This window comes from Gopherus evgoodei, chromosome 4, assembly GCF_007399415.2.
Source record: "Gopherus evgoodei ecotype Sinaloan lineage chromosome 4, rGopEvg1_v1.p, whole genome shotgun sequence".
NCBI classification, from domain to species: domain Eukaryota; kingdom Metazoa; phylum Chordata; order Testudines; family Testudinidae; genus Gopherus; species Gopherus evgoodei.
The window spans coordinates 66,029,803-66,051,513 of record NC_044325.1 but is presented as its reverse complement, the minus strand read 5'-3'; the positions used below and the strand labels follow the sequence as shown (position 1 = coordinate 66,051,513).

The window sequence follows — 21,711 nt, the reverse complement described above, 5'->3', positions numbered from 1 at the left end:
CTCATATCTCATAAAACCCGATGTATCTGAGCCCCTTCTTGTGAAACTTCATTTTATCCTAATTTCTATCAATACCTCTAGGGTCAATTACCTACCTCAAAATTTCCTTGATTACCCAACCCCTATTTCTCTAAATATAATAAGAGAATAATATTGACCAATAAATGGTCTCTTTGAGCTCAGTGTAGAGAACTTCTAATCAGTTTAATGAAGGGTTTTTTTTAATATCCTTATAATGCTATGTTTCCAGTCCAATAATAATAACTTCTGTGTGTGCTTTGTCTCATTCCTTTAGGAAAAGACATCTCCCTCACAGTGAAAGGATCCCATGAAGAGACCCAAGACCTTACATTGGCCTCTGATCCCATCATTAGATCCTCACGTCCCACTAAGTTTCACTATGTCAAGTATAAGCAGCCAGCATTGGACATTGTTCTACCAAAGCAGAAACCACGTTACTCCTTTGTAAGTTTTCATTGGCCTTAATAAACTTAGCAGTAACTTTAAAGAAACACATGCATTAGATAGCAACATTAATCTATCTTCATTTTACTCCTTGTGATATAAACTTGTATGTATTTCTTCAGCGAAGCTGTTCCTATAACACAAAGGCAGACTCGCCAAATGTGGCTCTCAATTCACTTCCCACAGGAGAGAAAGTAACAATAGCAGAGGTGAGTGCCTATTGTTAGTCTTTAGGAATAAACACTGATCTGGATTATTACCCGTGTAACAATAATGGCCTAGTTTGCCTCACTTCCTTGGAAAAAATAATGGAAAGGGGATAAGAGGAGGAGAAGAATGAAGATAATCCCCTCAATGAGTTTTTCTGGCATTATTCCTATGGTGAAAGAGGTTAGAGAAATTTGATTTCAAAGGCTATGCCCCTTCCCACCTCCTTGAATCTTGGGAGCCAGATCTATGTCTGTCCCACAAGGGTCAACTGACTCTCCATGTGTTCTGTTGTTTCTGACAGTGGACCTCCAGCTGTAGCCATGCAACTATAGTGCTCCGGAATAGAATCATTGGAACCATTGTTGCATTGTTCCAGAATGCAATCTTGTATTTATGTACCTGGGATTGGGAGTTCCAAGATTCCAAACTCATGGGCCTAAGTGAATGGAAAATGGAGGACAATGGATGATATACCAGAGCTCTTGGCCCAGTACACTGGTGCATTGCCTGAAAAGGCTGGGAAGTTGGGAACTCCTGATTTATTCTATGGTTCTGAAATGTTATGGGGATTAACAATATGCTTTATGATTATGTAAACCCATGTTAAAGGGCCACAGTTAAGTGATGTCACTAAGAGCCAAAATTTAGCTTTGGAAAAGAAAACCCACTACTACTCACAAAAATCCTGGATTCTACAGAAGCTAATAGCTATAATGAGATTTTCATGACTAGCCAAACAAGTCACCTTGAACTGTCATTTATTCCACCAGTTCTCAGCCAGTGCTTGCCTCTTCAGGCTTTTGTGAGTGACAGTCTAGACATTCCATCCTGATCTTAATGATAAATCACTGTGCTAGGTCTTGGAGCACTGCTGCTCATCTCCTCCTGTCCAAGGGGTGGGGGTGGGGGCATTCTAACTAACCATGGAACTTTGGCAGCACCAGACTTCTTGGTGGATTATGGATCACACACACTTTGTCTCCTTTGGAGGAGACTAAGACCAGCTAGTACTGCCAAGAAGTTCATCTGTTTAAAATGGTACAGTCACTGGAAAATGCTGAGAATTACTGTGCAGCTTTACAGAGAATAAATTAGTGATGTTGAATCCATATACATAGCATCTCAGGTACGCGTCTGCATTGCTGAAAAGGGACAAGATAAAACTCACTCAAAAGCTGAAGGGAGGAGAAACCTTAAAAATGTGATGGCACTGAAAGTATTTGTATTCTTGGTTTTCAGGACAAAAAATTTGATTTGTATGTGAAGGCTACAGACTGGTAAGAGATCCATCCTCTTTATATGTTAATGATTTTGTCAGCTAAATTCTGCTCTCTCCCTGTCTCTTTATGAGAAAAAGTCTGCTTACTGTATGTCAATGATTCGTGCAAAGACATTAAAAGCACACAACTTTTAATTCCTTTAGACTAAAAGCTGGAACTTTATATATAAAAAGAACACAGCATATACTGTACCCAATATTTTCATCAGTTTAATGAGACTCATGTATGTGATAGAAGTAGTGGCAGAGTTAGCAATTTCAAATCTGTATTTGTCCTGTTATGTTGGTTTCCTGTTCAGCACAATCCATAATCTATCATGATGCTGTTTAGCTATAAAGTTGATCAGTTACAGTCAGCAAAGCTTGTTCTACTACAGCTCTCGAAAAGGCATTGGGCTTTAATAACAGCCATCAGCTTATGTCTAAAATATAGCAGGATCCTCCTGGTAGCGGCTTCAGAAATTATTATAGGAATTAATTTCCTCCTTTTTTTTCTTGCTTTTCTCTCTCTCTTGTTCATGTTACATCAATTTGTCTATATAGGAGTGTGGGAAAGACTCTTCTGTCAGATTGACTCTGTTTGGAAATGGTTGATTGTCTGCACTGTAAGTTCTAAAATTGACTATCCGTAACAACATGGAATTTGTGTGCCTGTGTTTTTCCTGGTCTGTGTTCCAGCTCAGAAGACCTAGACGTGCGCTTAGGGTTTGACTTGTGCACAGAGGAACAGGATTTCCTCTGTAAAAGGAAGAAATATGTTGCTGCTGCTCTGAAAAAGGTTCTCCAGCTAGAGGAGGACCTGCAGGATGATGAGGTATGTAGGACAGAATCCCAGCTATTCCTCCTCAGCTAAAATGACCACTCAGCAACTGGACACCTAATGTGACACGTTTACTATTACCAAAACTTCTGAATGGTCAGGAGGCCCTCAATTCAAGTGGTGGCCCTCTGATACCAGCATTCTCATCCATCACATCAGTAGACTCAGTTGTCTTATCCCTCTCCTCCTCTGTCTCCAACACACTTGACTCTTTTGCCACACAAAGCCCATCCCAATAAACCTCAGCCATGGCGTATTCCAAAAATCTGCTTCCTCCTTTCCTGTTCCCATGTCACCAAAAGCCTGTGGTCCCACAACAAAGACTCTTAAGCAAACTGTGCAGTCCTGGTATAAGAAGGAAAGTCCTCTCATGGATCAGTAACTGGTTAAGAGATAGGAAACAAAGCATAGGAAAGAAATGGCCAGTTTTCACAGTGAAGAGAGGTAAATAGCAGGGTCACCCAAAGATTTGTAATGGGACTAGTGCAGTTCAACATAGTCATGAATGATCTGGCAAAGGGGGTAAACAGTGAGATGACAATGTTTGCAGATGATACAAAAGAGTGAAGTCCAAAGCAGACTGTGAAGAATTACAAAGGGATCTCACAAAACTTGGTGACTGGGCAACACAATGGCAGATGAAATTGAATGTTGAAAAATGCAAAATAATATACATTGGAAAACATGATCCCAACTGTACATACAAAATGATGGGATCTAAATTAGCTGTTATCACTGAAGAAAGAATCTGGAGTCATTGTGGGTAGTTCTCTGAAAACATTTGCTCAATATGTAGCAGCAGTCAAAAAGGCTAACAGAATGTTAGGAACTGTTAGGAAAGGGATAGATAATGAGTCAGAAAATATCATAATGCCATTATATAAATCCATGGTACACACAAGTGTTGAATACTCCGTACACTTCTGGTTATCCCATCTCGAAAAGTTATATTAGAATTGGAAAAAAGAATGTGGAAAAAAATCAATAAATGAGAATTGCCAGAGAAGGGAAACAACAATATGGAACAACTTCTATATGAGGAGATATTAAAAAGATGGGGACCATTCATCTTACAAAAGAGACAACTAATAGGAAAGGCTACAATTGTGTCACAGAGATCGCAGAAGTCATGGAATCCATGACTTCCAGAAACCTCTAACTTCAGCCCACAGCGGCTGGGAGCTGCAGGGTCTCCTTGCCATCTGTGGTGGTTGGGAGCTGCGGGGTACCGCGGGGACCAGCTCTGAGCGGCTGTGGGTAGGATGATCAGGTGTCCAGTTTTTTACCAGAATATCTGGTTGAAAAGCAGCAAAGAATCCTGTGGCACCTTATAGACTAACAGACGTTTTGGAGCATGAGCTTTCGTGGGTGAATACCCACTTCTTCAGATGGTTGAAAAGGGATCCTGGCAACTCCGGTCAGCACCACTGACCGAGCCATTGACTGTTCAGTTGGCGGCGCCACACAGCGGGGCTGGAAGGCTCCCTGCTAACCTCTGCACCACGCAGCTCCCAGAAAGCAGCCAGCATGTCTCCTCTCTGGCTCCTATGGGTAGGGGCAGTCAGTGGGGCCTGCACACTGCCCCTGCCCCAAACTGCCAGACAGGGAAGCACGCAGAGCCATCTGGCCATGTCTCCGCATAGGAGCCAGAGAGGGGACGTGCCACTGCTTCTGGGAGCTGCTTGAGGTAAGTGCTGCCTGGAAACTGCACCCCTGACCCCCTCCCATGCCCCAATCCCCAGTCCCAGCCCTAATCCCTCTCCTGCACTCCGAACACCTTGATTCAAACTAGGAGCACCCTCCTACACCTCAAATCCATCATCCCCAGCCCCATACAAGAGCCTGCACCCCCAGCTGGAGCCCTCACCTCAACCAACCCCCTGCCCCAACTCTGATACCCTTCCAGGCCTCTGAACTCATCGGTCTCAGCCCAGAGCACCCTCCTACAGTCAGTCTATCAGGCAGCTTTAGGCTCATTAGGGGTGTCTGGAGTACTGAGCAGTGTTAACTGCAAGGCCTTACTCCTGCCACTGGAGTAGTGAGCAGGTCTGGGTTCCCCTATCGGCCACAAACAAAGCAGCATAAATCCCACAAAGGGGGCAGGGCTGAGCTAGGCACCCAAACAAAGGGCTTCATTTAAAGGAGACCGGAGTCAGGACAAATAGACTGTTCATTTATTAGATAGTTTAATACTCCTGAAGGGATTCATTTGGGCTTTGTGACTCAGTTGGAGGGCCAAGCCATGGAAGACTTGCCAAGTGAGGTCGACAAAGCTACAGGAGGTGACAGCAGCAGAAAAAGCTTGTGGTACTGCAGCAGCAGCAGCAGGACTTGCGCAAGAAGTGAGTGCCCCTCCCCATTACAATTAGTAATTACTACATTCTTCCACATCCTCTTTATGCTTGAAGACAGAGACCAATATGCTCTTGCCCCATTAGTTGGATATTTTTTCAGTTTGGAGGATTAATTTAAGGAAATTCATCATCACCACCACTGCCTGATTTAAATACCTCAACTGCTACATGATCTGATCCCTCTGGCTTCCCATGTGTCATCATCTTTAATGCTGTCTGACTCACTAACACAGTGATAGCTCTTGTGAGGTTGTTGTTTGCCCATACTTAGCACAATGATTTCCTCAGGTTCTCTCCCTTGAGCAGTTTCTCATAAAACCACTGACCTCTCCTAATGATTTTGCTATCTTCCACCAGTACTCTTCCATTTTTGTCTTTGATACACTTCACAGCTCTCAGATCCCTAGTGCTTCTTTGTTTGTTCTTTGCTAACCTCTATATTCCTGTTTGCCCTTCCTTCCTCAATAATCCTACATATAAAGCTTTAAATGCCTGACCCTTAGCTTCTGCAACCAGTATTTTCACCTTTCTTTTTACCAGCCTGTATTCCTCATAACTGTCCACTATTCTTATTTCTGCCATCACTTAAGCCTTCCCTCTTTTTTTCTTATCTGTTTCCTGCACATTATTAGACCACTACCATATCTTCTTTCATTTGTCAACACACAGCTTGTGAGCTTTCTGTATTACCTGTGGATATTTTTCTCCAAACCTCATTGGTATCATCATGGCTGGTTTGGTCATTGCCTGACCTCTATAGAAATCTGACTAACTTCCCTGTCTGCAGGCCTCTATCACTTTATCCTTTGTTCCACAGCTCATCTTTTAGTTCCCCTCCCCCTTGCCGCCCATTGCCTTTTTCACCCAGAAGTCTGTTCCATGCAACCTATGTTTCTCTGCAATCTGCTCTCCTGGGATCACTTTACAGTCTCACATTTTTTTAGATCTCTTCTTGTCAGGAAGTAATCAGTCTGGGACCTGTTGGCACTGCTCCAGTATATAATTAAGTGCTTCTCCCTCTTTCTGAAATATATATTGGCAACAATCAGGCCATGGGCTCTGGCTAACTCCAAGATACCCTCACCAGCTTCATTTCTGGTACCAAAACTTCATCCTCTGACAGTCATTATAGCTCTCACTGTGTTCTCTCATATCTTTTGAGATCTGCTCTGATAATCAGGTACTCAGCATGTGGTACTTCGCTCATCACTTGGCCCAATGCTATGTGGAACTCTACCTTCTCCTCTCTCATATAGCCAACGTGTGGAACAGATCAGCATATACCATAAAAGTTTTGGTTTCCATTCAGTGCTGTTCTAACTTTCATCATCTGGTCACTCTTTCGTTGGATGTCCATTATCATATCCTGTAATATTTCTGCTACTGTTATTCCTACTTTATTCCTCTTTGCTGCTGTACATCATCTTGTAGCCTCCTTGATGTACGTGGATTTCAATTCCTTCCATTTTGTCTCTTGTATACAGACAAGGTGCACTCTCCTTCCCTTCATCATCTCGACTACTACTTTTTGTTTCCTTTTCATTGTTCCCACATTCAGGGAAACCAACGTTACTCTGAGGCTTGCTATTTTTAGCCATATGTGCCACAATGTGGTAAGTTGGCCATTTTCCACAGTCGTCAGACAAAGAGGTTGTGTGTCACTTCTGGGTTGGGTGACCATATTTCCCTATGGTGAATACAGAACACCTGGTAAAATTACTCATACTCAAGTGAGTTCAATGGCAATCAGTCAGAACTATGCAAATACAAACATTCAAATTAACATCAAGTTGACTGAGCTCCTGTTGAAAAGAATTACTGTGTAGTTGGATTCTTTTTATTTACCTTCTTATCGTTAAGGCTTTATGTTAATACGTGGAGGGGTGACACTCCCCCCTCACCCTCCCGTACCCCTCTCTCACATAGTGGGAGTGAGAGAGTGACCGACTTACCCAACCCTCCCTGACCGGCGCTTTCTGCCCTCCATGCCTAACTGGGCCCCTGTGATGGACCTGCCTTTCCTGGCATGTGGGAGGGGGGACTGGAACGCAGGGTGACATGCCGCCCCACCCCAGATTTCTGCCAGGGTTCACACCAGAACATGGCCAGCCACAGCCTTTCGGTGCTGTGTGGGAAGGAAGGGATGAGAGCTGCTTCCAGACACAGGGGAGGAGGAGCAGGGGGAAGGGATGACCTGGCAAATGTCTTTGCAGAGCTCATCTCTTCTCTCCCCTTGTTGTTTCCTGCTTGCACAGGCAGGTAACACCTCCAGGCTGCTGCTGGCCACCAACATAATCCAGATGCCTCCAGCTACAGCGTGGGCAGGAAGAGGTTAAGCCCTAAGGATGCACTGTGCACCAAGGCCCAGGGAATCTGACTGCAGGGGCTTCATGGAACCAAGTCAGAGAGGTGGCTCAGCAGGGGAGGGTGCCTAGGGGACAGAGCAGCCCTGCCCTCCCTGGGGGCAGGACCTAGGGTGGGGGTGGGTGGATGAAGAAGATGCTAAGCCCCTGCTCCCAGGGCTGCTGTGAAGCCTGTAGGTTCATGGTGGGAACAGGCTGGAAATTGCTCCCCCCCTCCACACACACACTCCAGAGCTTGGCTAAGGGGTGGAGAGGCTTCCCCTTGCCAGCACTGCACAGGGCATTGGCACATGCAGGGCTTGGCTCCTCCTGGGCAGTGCCCTGGGCCAGAGGGTCTTGGGCTTTCCCAGGGCACTGGCCCAGCCAGACATTGTGGGGGAAGGAAGGAGCCTGCCAGCCAGGCTCTTGGTGAGCTGAGCGCTCTGACCAGGGGCTGGTTCTCCGCACAGCACTGGGAGCGGGATGTGCCCTGCTGAGGAGGAGCAGAGGGGCTGGGCGGCGGGGGGGGGGGGGGCGAAGGGGCAAAGCAGGGAGAGGACAGCAAGAGTGGGAGCATGTAAAGGGCCGATTGGTGGACAGCAGAGGCAACATGTAACTGGCTGCTGCCTGGTGCCTGCCCACACTCACCAGCCACTGCAGCTCGCAGCATACAGCCAGCACCGACCAGAAATGGCATGTCAGGAGGCTGGAGCCCTGCTGGCTGAGAGCCCACGCACAGCAGTGGCTGCCCTGACAGACTAGCAGGGGGAGCAGTTGGCCCCTTGTGTTGCATCTTTGCCCCGACACCAGCCTTGCACACCTGCCCCCATCATCAGTCACTGGACCCCCACCCCCAACTCACTGCTGATGGGCAGGTGGCTGGCAAGCAAGGATCAGTCCAGCAGCAGGACCTACCAGTACTGATGTTGAGGAGATAGAAAATATGGGGCAATTTGCCCATTTTTAAGAAAAAGTTGGGACACCTGCAGGAATATGGGACTGTCCCTTTAAAAATGGGACATGTGTCCCCCAAAAGTAGGATGACAAGCTTACCCTTTGTACTGATATACTTGTTGAAGATGAAGACCTGTGGAACATGTGCAAATGACACAACTTTTACAAACTGGCTAGCCACGCTTGACATACTTGGTTTGAAATTGGAGTTTTTCCTTCTCCTAGGTGGACTGCCTGCATGGCTAGTGAGTCCCATCTGCCTGGAGCAAGCCACTCATAATGCACCAGACCCTCATCCTTCACACCCCCACTTTCAGTTAAAAATGCCTCTGCCATGAGAAGGCAAGTGGTAAGAGGTTGACTGTTAGAAGCTATGTATTGAGACAGCCATATGAGGCAGTGGTGGGCAACCTGCGGCCCGTGGGCTGCATGTGGCCTGTCAGGGTAATCCATTGGCAGCCGCGAGACAGCTTGTTTACCTGACCATTCCACAGGCATGGCTGCCCGCAGCTCCCAGTGACCGCGGTTCATCATTCCTGGCCAATGGGAGCTGCAGGAAAGGATGGCCAGCATGACCTTGCGGCCTGTGCCACTTCCCACAGCTCCCAGTGGTTGAGAACAGCAAACTGCAGCCAGGAAGCTGCGGGTAGCCATGCCTGCAGACGGTCAATGTAAACAAACTGTCTTGTGGCCTGCCAGTAGGTTACTAGGCTGCAGGTTGCCCACCACTGTTCTAGGCAGAGCTCATCCTTCAACCCATCTTGGCCACAAAACTCTTTAGTAGAAACAAAAGCAACTGTACTTATAATAAGTCCTTCCCTTCTCTATTCCAAATAGAGAGGGCCTGAGCTACTGAGTGGTGGTCCAAATCAGATTCTAAACTTCTCGAGTGTTCAGGAGTGTGTGTAAGTGTTTCAGTTTGACCTTGTCAGAAACGAGAGACTACAGTTGTGATTTGGAACTGGATTGAGTCTAGTGTTCCATTTCAGATTCTCTAAATGTTCATATATCATTTGCTTTGCAGTAACTTGCTGTCTTTGTATTGAACAGATTCCTGTGGTGGCAATCATGACAACAGGTGGTGAATGAGATCACTGACAACGACATATGGCAGTCTACTGGGTCTCAAGAAGTTAAATGTCATAGACTGTGCTATGTACCTGACTGGCTTGTCTGGCACGACATGGTAAGGAAGACATGAGCAGAGTTTCTTTATGCTGCTGATACAATGATCTATGCTAAAGAATACTATGGAGCTGCCAATAGCAGCTCCCCCATAGCCAGCATTGTGACCCAAGGCCTATTTTGATCCATTTATAACTTTGCCAGAAAAATTTATTTTGGAGTGGGAAATTCTTATAGTTAGTGTCAGCACAGAAGTATATGTTTAAAAAAATATTTTAGGGAAATTGGCCAGCGATTTTAAATTTACCAGGCAGGGGAATGTAATGTTTGTGATTTTAAAAAAATGTAATGTTTTTTGGGGAATCTAGAACTCAAAGGCAGCATAGATTTAGGACATGAAACCTTTTGTGAAGTTTACATTAACCCTTCAAATTGAAAACGTTAAATTTAGCACCTTCTCTAAAAAAGCCTCCATTTGTTTTTTCCCCTTCAATATATTTCCAGGACTATGGCAAATTTGTACAGAGATGCTGATTGGTCACAGCACGATCTGTCTGGGAAAATCAATGAAGCTCGAAAACATGTGACCAATGCAAAATGGGCTCTTTTTCCATGGAGCGTATGAAGTATTATAACAAGCAGCTGTGTCAGCGGAACAAGAAGGACACAGGACATCTTCTATAGATCTGTGGGGGGCTTATTGTTGAATATTTGTTACATGATGGGTACAGTATGTCAAAGCATGGTGTTCTTAAATCATTATGGTGATTAAATATTGCAACTAATAATCTTATCTTTATGGCTGAGGAAACACTTCCCTTAAAAGCCACTTAGTTTCAGAGGCGTATAACTTTCTGACACTACTGACCCATTTGGGATAATATTTTTTCATGCTTCTTCTGAATGCAGCAGAGGGGTGTGGGGGGGCGGAATGACTGTTTTCACTAGTAGGTTTTGGGATGCTTTTTACTGGAAAAATCACATTTTGAAAAAGTAATAGGTTCAGTGCTGTAGGTATATTTTAAAGATTGTTTTCTTTAGAAGTAACAAAATTATAAGTGTTTTTAGAACAGCAAACAGTAGACTATTAGCCACTCATTTTTCACAGCACATGCAATTGCATTACTCCCTGATACATGCATGCCCAATCCTGTGTATAGCTGCAGTATTGTACATTAAACTAGGATGTTAGGCTCATTTTTAACTTAGACCACTCCAGAGCCCCTATGCTGTAGAAAGAACAGGAGCACTTGTGGCATCTTAGAGATTAACAAATTTATTTGGGCATAAGCTTTCGTGGGCTACAACACATGTCATTGGATGCATGTGTGGAAAATACAGTAGGAAGATATACACACAGAGAACATGAAAAAATGGGTGTTACCATACACATTATAAGGAGAGTGATCAGTTAAGGTGAACTATTATCAGCAGGAGAGAAAAAGAACTGTTTGTAGTGGTAATGAAAATGGCCACTGTAGGCATCTCTTTCTCCTTTTTAGCCACTCCTATCATGTTGGTCTGAAAGTGCCATCAAATCATGTGCCATATAGTTATCAAGAACTTGCAGCCACCATGGTTGTCAGCTGTTCCTGGGAATTTTGGCAAGTATGGAAGATCCCAGACATATTAACTGCTGCACACAATTCAGTCATACCTTGGAGAACATGGCTGAAATGCAGGCATTTTACTGCATTCCAAGTACAGATATAGTGAGTAGATTCCTATTTCAGTTCCTTTCCCCCACCCCCTTTAATTTAGCTACTTTTCTTGTAAAAACAGAAAGACAACCATAAACTCTCAGATCAGCAACAGGCAGTGGATCAGGGTCAGAACCCACTGCCCATCTACGTGGCAATCAATGTCAAGGACAACTATAGCACTTTGGATTTCAAAGGTAAAGATATTCCAGAGATGTACTTGATCTTAAATCTAGGAGGTGGCTCAGTATTGTGTGTAAGACCTCATATAGATTACATAAAACCCCCTCTAAATTAAAAACCAGACCATGGCCTGGTAAAAATTGCATAGTTCCACTGAAGTCAATGGGGCTACATCAGCTTACACCAGCTGGCTTTTTGTAATGGCTAGTTTTAGTTTTTGTGGTGTTCGACATTTCTGGTGTTTGTGCTGGATCGGAAATAACTTTCAGTGGTTCAAACCTTTTTCTAATGCCTTGTATCCATTTGATAACAGCATAACCTCTTTATCCTCAGCCAGGGGTCTGCTGTAAAAGATTTTTTGGGGTTTTGTTTTTGTCTTTTTGTTTGTGGCTCTGTTTGCAGAATGGCTGGAAGTTACCCCCTATGAAGTTGGATTCATGAAATATGGAGCTTTCATATTCGCTCTGAGGACTTTTGGAAGCGAGTTTTTCATGGGTCGGCTGATGAAGAGGCTCCCAGAATCCCGGATCTGCTACTTGGAAGGTGATTTATTGTCCTGGAAAAATGTCAAACTAATAAAAAACATAACTGATTACATAAACTGGCCACTGGTGAGTCACTGCTGTGTGATTGCAGCAATGTACAGTATCACCTGCCAGAATTTTTGCCAGTACCATATATGAATTAATATTTAATAAAGTGGTTTCTTTTGCATTGTTAAAGCAGAAAACTTAAAATAATAGGTGAATGGCAACTACTAGACTTTAAACTTTTCTATCTGAAATTTCTAACTGTTTTTGCATAACAATACAGTTTGCTACCAGTCCATGAGTAAAATCCTGGCCCCTGTGAAGTCAATAGGATTTTGCCATTTATTTCACCTGGACCAGGATTTTGTCCAGAGGCCAAATCTACACTGTGCACTAGGGGTGTGATTCCTAGCTCGATACACATATGCTAGCTCTCATCTGAGTTAGTATGCTAAAAATAGTGTCACCACGGTGGCATGGGCAGTGGCAGTGGTGTCATGGTCTAGCCACCCTGAATATATACCTAGGGGGTTCAGGTGGGTTTGTACTTGAGGTAACTAACCTGTGCTGCCGCTACCCATGCTACTGTGGCTACAGTCCTGTTTTCAGTGCATTAGCTAAGATGAGAGCTACTGCAAGTATGTGTACTTAAGCTGGGACTCACACTCTGAGCTCGCAATGCAGATGTAGACCACACGTCTTGAGTTTAATCTCTTAAACATGGTCTTAATCCAGAATTTTAACTCAGATGGATATGTGTGTGTGTGTGTAGTCCGTCGGTGCGACAATGACGTTTTCATGCTATCTCTTTTTGTGGATTCTGCAGTGACTCTGAAGTCCTAAGCGTGATGTGCATGCTCATGAGCATATAGGGCAGAAAAGGTCATTGGGGAGCATCTTGGTAGCTATAGCAGTAGTATGCTGCTTTTCCCTGGCAACTAACAATCGATTATTTCTGTCCTCTTTGAAGGCTTGAAAAGCTCTGAGTGTTGTGTGCTGCCCTGCTGATCTATTTAACGCATCCTTCTCAAGATCATTCCGCTTTATTGCACCAAAGTGTATACTGTTCTTGATACTGTCCTTGTAGTGCTTTCTGGGGTGGCCTTGATTATGGTGTCCTTGTGCCAATTCTCCATAGACATTTTTTCTGGGGAGTCGATATTCAGGCATCCTAATGATGTGTCTAACCAGCGTAGTTGGGCTTTATTAGCATGGTCTCGATGCTTGTGGCATTTGACTTTTGGAGAACATCCAGGTTGGTTATTTTGTCCTGCCAGTGTATCCCCATAATGGCGAGCAGAGACCATATATGGAAGGCCTCTGGCTGTTTGATATGCCATTTGTATGGTGTCCGGCCTCACAGTCGTAGAGGAGAGATGAGAGCACAAAAGCATTATAAAGTTTTATTTTTGTTGAGAGGGTTATGTTGTGGGATTTCAGGACTTTGTTATGTAGCTTCCTAATGACTGAGAAGCTGTCTGTATCCTGTTAGTGATTCGTTTATCAAGAGATCCATCATTGGAGATATTGCTGCTGAGATGTGTAAAACTGTCAACTTGCTTTAGTTGGATTCCACTAATGGATATGCAAGGGGATACACACAAAGCAGTGAAGATGATTGATGCAACACCACATTTTTCTCTAGGCTGATTGTAAGGCCAAACAATTTTGATGCTTTAGCGAAGCATCTACACTGAACTGGAGATCTCCCTCTGTGTGTGCTAGGAGGCACAATCATCTGCAAAGAGTACTTACTTCTTATTAGTAGTTCTGTTACTTTTGTTTTTGCTTTAAGCTTTAATAAAATTGAAGACTGAGCCGTCGTGTCTGTATCTGATGTATATGCCTCTGTTGAACTCATTTATAGCATGGTTGAGAACTTGGGTGAAGAAAAGGTTGAACAGTACACGGGCAAGGACACAGCCTTGTCTGACTCCATTTGAAATAGGAAAGGAGTCAGTGAGATCATAGAATCATAGAATATCAGGGTTGGAAGGGACCTCAGGAGGTCATCTTGTCTAGTCCCCTGCTCAAAGCAGGACCAATCCCCAACTAAATCATCCCAGCCAGGGCTTTGTCAAGCCTGACCTTAAAAACCTCTCTCCATCGCTGTAACAGTGTGACAAAAGGTGACAAAACCTCACACCGTCTGTGAAACTGTAATGCTCTGCAACACAGGCACACCAGTGAGTGATATGTAGAAAATAATAGAGTAAAACTGACCCTTCTGAGAATCTGACATACCAGTGCTGCCCATATTTCAAAATTCTGCAGAGTTAATACACTCCTCAAAAGAGGAAGAGAAATTAAGAGCAGTAAGCAACAGAGAAAAGAAAGATGACATAGGAAGGAAGAGAATGGGTGATCTGGAGAGATACAGGAAGGCTTCCATCTTATGATGGATATGACCTATAACCCTCTCTGTGACAGACTATCTGAATTAGAGTTGAGCAAAATTGTACCATTCAGGCAGAGACCTGTAAAGAACTGCACTGCCCGAGGAATTACTTGGGAGGGTGGGGGTTGGAGGGGCATTGTGCCCTAGGAATCATAAAGTCCTTTTCAAGCTCTCAGTTGTGCATGACTATGCAAGCTGCACCATGCTTTAAAAATGGTTAAAATTGTTCCCTTGGTGCACCAGACCTGGTCTACAGAGAGAGCAGCATACATGAGAAAAGAGCATCCCTGCATTTCCCAGAGCACAGGCACTGTCCTGGCCCCTTTCAAGGCATACACAAGAGAGGAAGATTCTTTGCATCCTACCTGCACACCCACACAAAGCCAGACACAATCTGTCCTTAGTATCTAAAGCCCTCAAGGTCAGATATTAAAAGCAAAAGTTTGGAATTGTGCAGAGACAGATGCCTGCAAAAAATAGAAGATAAGGGAACAACTTCAGATGATAGGATAAAAAGGCAATTTTCAATTAAATGCTCCCAAGACTCGATCAGATAGGTCCCCATAAAATCTCTAGCATGGCCCACTCTCATGATTTTATCACAAGTCTTGAATTATTTGGTGTTTTTTTTTTCTTGAAGCCTAGAATCATGGGAGTACGTGAGAAGTGCAACTTTCATTTAAAAAAATATTTCTTAGCCATCATGGTTTTAGAGCAAAGCTTGAAAATGTTCACCAAGAATGCCTTAAAGATTTAAAAAAGCAGAAAACAAATATAAATACTCAACATTTATTATTTAAAAACAAATCTCATTATTTTTAATCCAATCTTTTATGATTTTGGAGGGCCTGACTCATGATTTTTAATGTTTAGGATTGGCAATACTGATCTATCTCTCCTTTCACAGGCATGTGGAGTAGTTTATTTTCCCTGAATCTGTTATATATCTGAATTTGTCCCATACTTCAGAGGACTTTTGGCACAGGTGGACCCGAGACAGAGTAAATGATATTGGTAAGTTACTTTGTACCTCTGCCTTACCATTTATTTTTCATTATGCTTCACAAACTATTGTTGTGTAACCATGCACTTGCTTTTTGAAGTTTTATTTTAAAAAATTTTGCAAAGGCATCATACCTTGCCTGGAAGGAACCAGTTTCAAAAAACTATATTGACTACCATCATGGGATCATTTCTGAATAACTCATAGACTGGCCCTTTGATCACTAGCAATAATCACTGAATGTGTAAGAGAGTAAATATATTCAAGAATAATGATCCTGGTTTGCAGCTAATTAGACACCTCCAAAAACAACACATGAATATTTGCTGATTTTTAATTTGACAAATACAGTTCACTTGATTTATTTTTCAGGATTATGATTTGTAGGTGGTATGATGTTGTATGGCTTATTGGATGTTAGGGCTTTGTTTTTAAATCCAGCCTTGAGGTATCTTAAGAAATTTGTCTTAATAGATCAAAAAAAAAGTTTATCTACCTTTGTTAAGGTGCTCGTGAGACCTTTCATCATGGACACCATAAGCTAATAGCGTAGAGATTGTTATTGTTTATTATTGCTATTTTGGGAGCTCCTCAGAAACATTTATCTAGGCAAACAAACCCTTTATTTACTTCTTTTGCAGAGGAAGAGCCTGCCCTACCTCTGAGGCCACACGAACAGAAGACTCAAGTATTCACCACAGGCAAGCCTCCTTTCCCGTGTTCTTCGTGGTGCCATTACAGAGCGCACGTCAGTTGCCCAGTACCACAGTTTCCTGAAAGGCCTCCAGCTGCATAATGACTACCTAGAGAATGACAAGTTTTGTAGATGGAAAGGTAATAGCACTTGCCTTTCAGCACATCCTTTGCAGAATTTGAGGTCTGCATATAGTGAGGAGATCTGCGTGACTTGGGAAGAATGAATGGATTTTTTTAATAACAAAACAAACAATTCCCACTTCCCCCTCAAGCCCCGCCCCCCGCCCCACTTCCTGATATGCCAAAGTTTGAATCTACTTTTAAACAGAATTGTTTTGATCAAGCAATTGAACTATGCAGGGCTGAAAATCTTTAGTGACATGGATGTTGATGGATTCAAGCTCATTTCTCTTTGGGCTGTAGCCAGTTGATTAAATCTCCATAGTTGGCTCAGTGTGTTGGGCAGCATTCCAGTCTTTATAAACAGAGAGGAGACATTAAGGCCCAGACGCTCAAAGGTATCTAGGCACCTAACTCCAAGGGGAGTTTGAGCATCTGGGCCTTAGTGGTAGAATGAAGAAATATTTGATCACTAGAAGAGAGTGCCACTTCAGATCAAAAAGGACCAATGCCGGCTTCCTAGAGACCCAGTGACTTGCCTTATTTAATGCTCCAGTAAAGGATCTGCATTTAAAACAGAACAACAAATTAATTAATTTTTTACTGTTAGTAGCTAAATTCTGTGGATATGTCTACACTGCAGTTAGACACTTGTGGCTGGCCTGTACTGCCTCATGGGTCTTGGGCTGCGGGGCTGTTTAATTGTAGCAAAGACTTCCAGGATCTGGGACTCTCACAGGGTCCCAGAGCCCGGCCTCCAGCCCAAGCCTGGAAGTCTTCACTGCAATTAAACAGCCCCACAGGCTGAGTCCTGTGAGCCTGTCAGTTGGCACATGCCAGCCACGGGTTTTTAATTGCAGTGTAGACATAAACTGTATTGGCACATTATTGGAAAAGAGTGACCCCTACTATGGTACTGTGGTAAAGTAAAATATAGATTGATCTTGTAATGGAAAAGCTTTCAAAGCAAGTACGTACATGAGAGAAACACCAAAAGAGGATAGGGTATTTAGGAATTTGGTCACCCTTTCTAGTGTACTCATAGGAGAAGGGCTCCCAAGCCAGAATCTTTAGCCAAGTTCTTTGAATATTAATCTGATCCTGAACAAGTAATGTGCAATGTAGTGTGTTAATGTTTTTCTTGTAACTTTGCCTTAATACACACCACACACACACACACACATACACACACACACACACACACAGCACACACACACACACAGAGCACACACACACACCATGCATCCAAAAGAAAAAGAGGGGCAAGTGAGAGGGAGAATGGGTGGCTAGCACAGTTTGAATGAGCCAGGAATAGAAAGAACATGGAGATTTGACATCAGAGAAAATAGTTGTTCTAATTAAGGCTGAGCACAGTGATGTAAAGATTTATCAAATGTTTAACTGAAATTAGAAATGTGGGAATGGGGCTGAATACCGTTTTTCTTGAACAGTGTATGCATCAGAGCATCAGCAAAACTGCTCCTCTGCATTTCCCTTATAGCAAGAAATATTCCTTTTAGATACTGTGCTGGACACATCACCCAACCAGCTGACTGAAACAACAGAAATACCTGTCCCTAGTAGATACTGGGATTCTTATCCATACCAGCTGCCCTCCACTTTTGAGGCCAGAGAGGAAAGTGGATGTTACCTGCATTTAAATTACAGTGCAGGATCACAGATACTGGTGAGAGAAAGCAAATTATTCTGTTTTCTCCAGTAAGTCACTTGTCCTTAAGTTTTTAGTGATATTGTTCCTATTAAAAGCCCTGTGCTGAGTATTCTGAACCACAGTATTTTAGCTTAATGCTGTATCTTAAAAGTTGTATTCACAACCTGTAACCTAACCATTTTCTTTTGTGGTACTCAGTGTTTTTTGTTGAGTACTCCAGGGAAAATTAAAAACCTGTCCATGTATTTCATATAATGGCATGTTTCTTGAACCACATTCTTTCCAAGAAGTAGCCTAGCACAATTTAGTATTAGTTGCTGTAACTTCAGGAAATCCTGGTCTCAGCCTATTCTTTAGGTTCTCATGTTGTTCTCTTCCTTGATCCAGCCTCTGGATCAGTCCTGTAGTACTACTCAGAACAAGGAATCCCATTCCCCAAAGTTGAGCTGAGTGAAGAAGAGAGGAAAAACTTAAAGGAGTGCTACCTCTTTGACGATGCTGAGACTCCCGGAGCTCCTATATTGCTATTTTTCCCATTAGTGAATGACACCTACCAAAGTTATAAGCACCTGGTAAGTTATCAACGTAGCCAAGCATTCAATGAAGACAACCCTGGCGAGCCTATCAACAGATTGAATTTCATTCTTTAATCCATTCTTCTCCACTTGTTCATTTCCTTACAACAAACCTCTCCTTGCCTAACTTACCATTTTCACTTAGTTCTACTAAATTTCTTGTTAAGAAGAATAGGATCCTGTTTTACTTCCGATTCACCTTCATTTGTTACATACCCCCTAGTTATCGTGCTGTATATTAGTGTAATTGTTGTAATAAAAAATGCAAAAGTCTTTAAACTAAGTCAAAGGAAATGTACATTTAAGGAGAAAAACCCAAAATAAGTTACAAGCTTCCTCTCTTTTAGCAGACTTTTCTTTCCTTCTTTTGGTGTCTCTATGTTGGGTCTCTGGTCCCAAGTATAAAAAGACAGTGTCACAACTCTGAGCATTGATGGGTGAGACTTTGCTTTCCTTGTAAAATAACCTATTCACCAACTGATTACTATTCCTCTTTTCAGTAGGAATAGCCTTTCCATTGGACAGACACTGTTTCACTTATTAAATATCTTTGAGGCTTTACTCTTCTTTTGGTTTCCATTCCTCTTCTTCAAATTCTGCCATTTGCCATGTCAGAATTTCCCTTTCCTGCTTGATCACAGGTGTGAAGACTTCTCTAAGGGCTGTTCATGAGCAGATAACAAGAGACACTCATAGGGATAGTCCACTTACACCCTCTCCCTTCAGCACATCAGCAACTGAACATTCCCCTGATGCCAGGGATCAAATTACTGGATTGCAACAGAAACACTTGTAAAAACATGCCCAGAGCATTTAAATGGTTAGCACTCTTACAACAAGAAATCTCCTTCTCTGCGCTATTACTGGTGGTACATGACAGAAATAGCCCCAGTACTACGCAATGTCCTTTTGAATTTTTTCCCCAGGTGTGAAGCGCTCCAGCTCAGAGATGGAGGAGGGGCAGAGTTTGTCTCACCAGTCGCTTTCCCCCTATTCTACATATTCAATTCCACATACAAGGAGCAAGATTATGATCACTGTTAAACTGACTGAGTACACATCCTGAATACAAACACCTGATTCTTCTCAAGCCTTGCATACAGCAGTGGAACGGAAAAGGGCGACATAAAAAGTATTACCAAGCCAAGTGCCTTTATTCCTGGATAATGTTTTTTGTATCCTCAGGCATATGGAGAACCACAGCTTTTCTGAAGATTGGCCAATAGTCTTCAATGGATTCCAGTTTGACCATATTAACTGGCTGTCCCTGATAAACAAATAGAGACCTTCCTTGTTCCCCAAAGAATTTCATTGCTGCAAAATTAATTTAGGAGAAAATTGCAATTTGCAACATGTTGGAAATACAGTACATGGTAGCCTATACAAGGAGCTGCTGTGGTGGTGGCATGGTCTAAATACCTAGAGAGTGAGTTTAAAATATATAAGTCCAAACTACAGTGGACACACTGGCATTCAATTAATCTTTAAATAATGTAGTTCTGCCTTGTTTTAGTGGCTGTTTCTGTGAACGATTGTCCATGGTCAGACTGTTATTGTGCTGAAGTGCACTGTAAGGAAGAGGACTAGGAGATTGCCAGTCAACCCATTCAAGGCTCAAGGACAACTACTATCCCTCTGATGGGAGAACACAGGGACTGTGCTCTCTTAGATACTTACAGGCAGTCTTTAAGGGATAGTCTAGTTTTTGATCTGAGATTGCTGCAGATCCCCCTGCTCAGTGCCTACAGGGTTAGGCAGCAGCCAAGTGGGGATTTTGTGGATTGCAGTGGGAGCCTAAAACTGGGATTTAGGTTTGTCCGAAGTTTCAAGTTCCTAAGTACCTTTGTGGATCTGGTCCCTAGGTTGTTGCAAACACAATCTGCTTAAGTTTATCTTGAACTTCTAGTTCCCATTGGTTTTTCAACATATAAAACTGAATGTTCCTCCTGGTCTTAAAAGTAACATAGGTGCCCTTGTTATTACCTGTTAAGTATGTTTTTAATCAACAATTCGAATTTAAAATAAACACATATCCTGACTTGACCATTGTCTGGGACTTGATGGTATTTAAGGGTAATTTTAAAGGCAAACTGATCTAGAGTGCACTTTCCTTTTCTTCTTCACTCCTTACCTGTGTAAAGCAACCTAGCAGGTGGTCATATAAAACCACATAATTGGACAATTCTTTGTTATCATTACTCTTCTGTGTGGAGCCGGAGCATTAAAACCGTGTGAGTGCTAGTTTGCATGGCCTGTTCAATCTGGCATCGATATGTTTAATGGCAGCTTCAAGTGTGTAGCTCTGATTTTTCTGCAGCTCTGGCGATGGAGACCTAGAAATATTGACTCCTTCAAATTTGTCTCCCCTAAGCATGTGTTTCTTCATTGGAAGAAGGGGAAATTGACTTTCATGTCTGAGTTTTAGTAGCACTTTCAAGCTTTTGTAAATCCTCAGACCAGAGAGCGATTCCTTGAAAAATAAGAGATTTCAGGCACAATGGTGATTAAAACCAGCATGAAATAGGATGTGCCTATATATTTATCTGTCTTGAGCTACGTAAGAGCTTTTCTTTTACATGCATTTCTGAGAGACTTCCCTTTGAGATTTTGCCATTGATTTGATACAGTCTTTCATTGTCTGGTTATTAATACAATTTAATCCTTTCAGTCAGCCTGATTTTGAGGACCAAAGTGGTGCATTGATCTCGTACTGGACTTCAGCACAGGGGTAAATTTCACCCTGTGTGAGTTTATGGTATAATGACTAGATTCGACTGCCTGCCTATTCCCAACTCATATGCTCAGGTTAATAGCAGAGTGTTTTGGCACACTCAGAGGAATTGCTTTTTTATTGATAGTATCTGTGAAGAGTCAGGCATTTGCTTCAGTAAGTATACAAGGAATGCATGATTGACTGTATCTGTGATATGGACACAATATGGCATAGTAATACAGGGTAATTCTTAGCAGAACCTGTGCTTGCTAGCCACCACCTACATGATGTGTTGTGTACAGCTCTGCATATTGCACAATGGGTCACAATGTAGTAAGTCATCATAGCATTGGAAGGGCTTCAATATATGGTGAGAGTCCAGATTTGAGAGCTGCTACAGTGCAAGTATCATTCCCACACAAGAACCAGGCAGCATCAGTGACTAGGAATGTTAGCACATTGAAATAGACGTGGGTAAACACGTCACTCAGCCCTATGTTTCAACCCATACGTGACACCATATAGAAACAATGTCCAAAATGTGTAGAACACCTTTGTCTCTTCCTCTCCCA

At 42.8% G+C, this 21,711-nt stretch overlaps 1 pseudogene; it reads left to right on the top strand.

Annotated features, from left to right (window-relative positions):
• LOC115651154 overlaps positions 1-19,492 on the top strand; it is a 37,112-nt pseudogene extending 17,620 nt beyond the window's left edge.
• Positions 19,493-21,711: the final 2,219 nt, after the last annotated feature.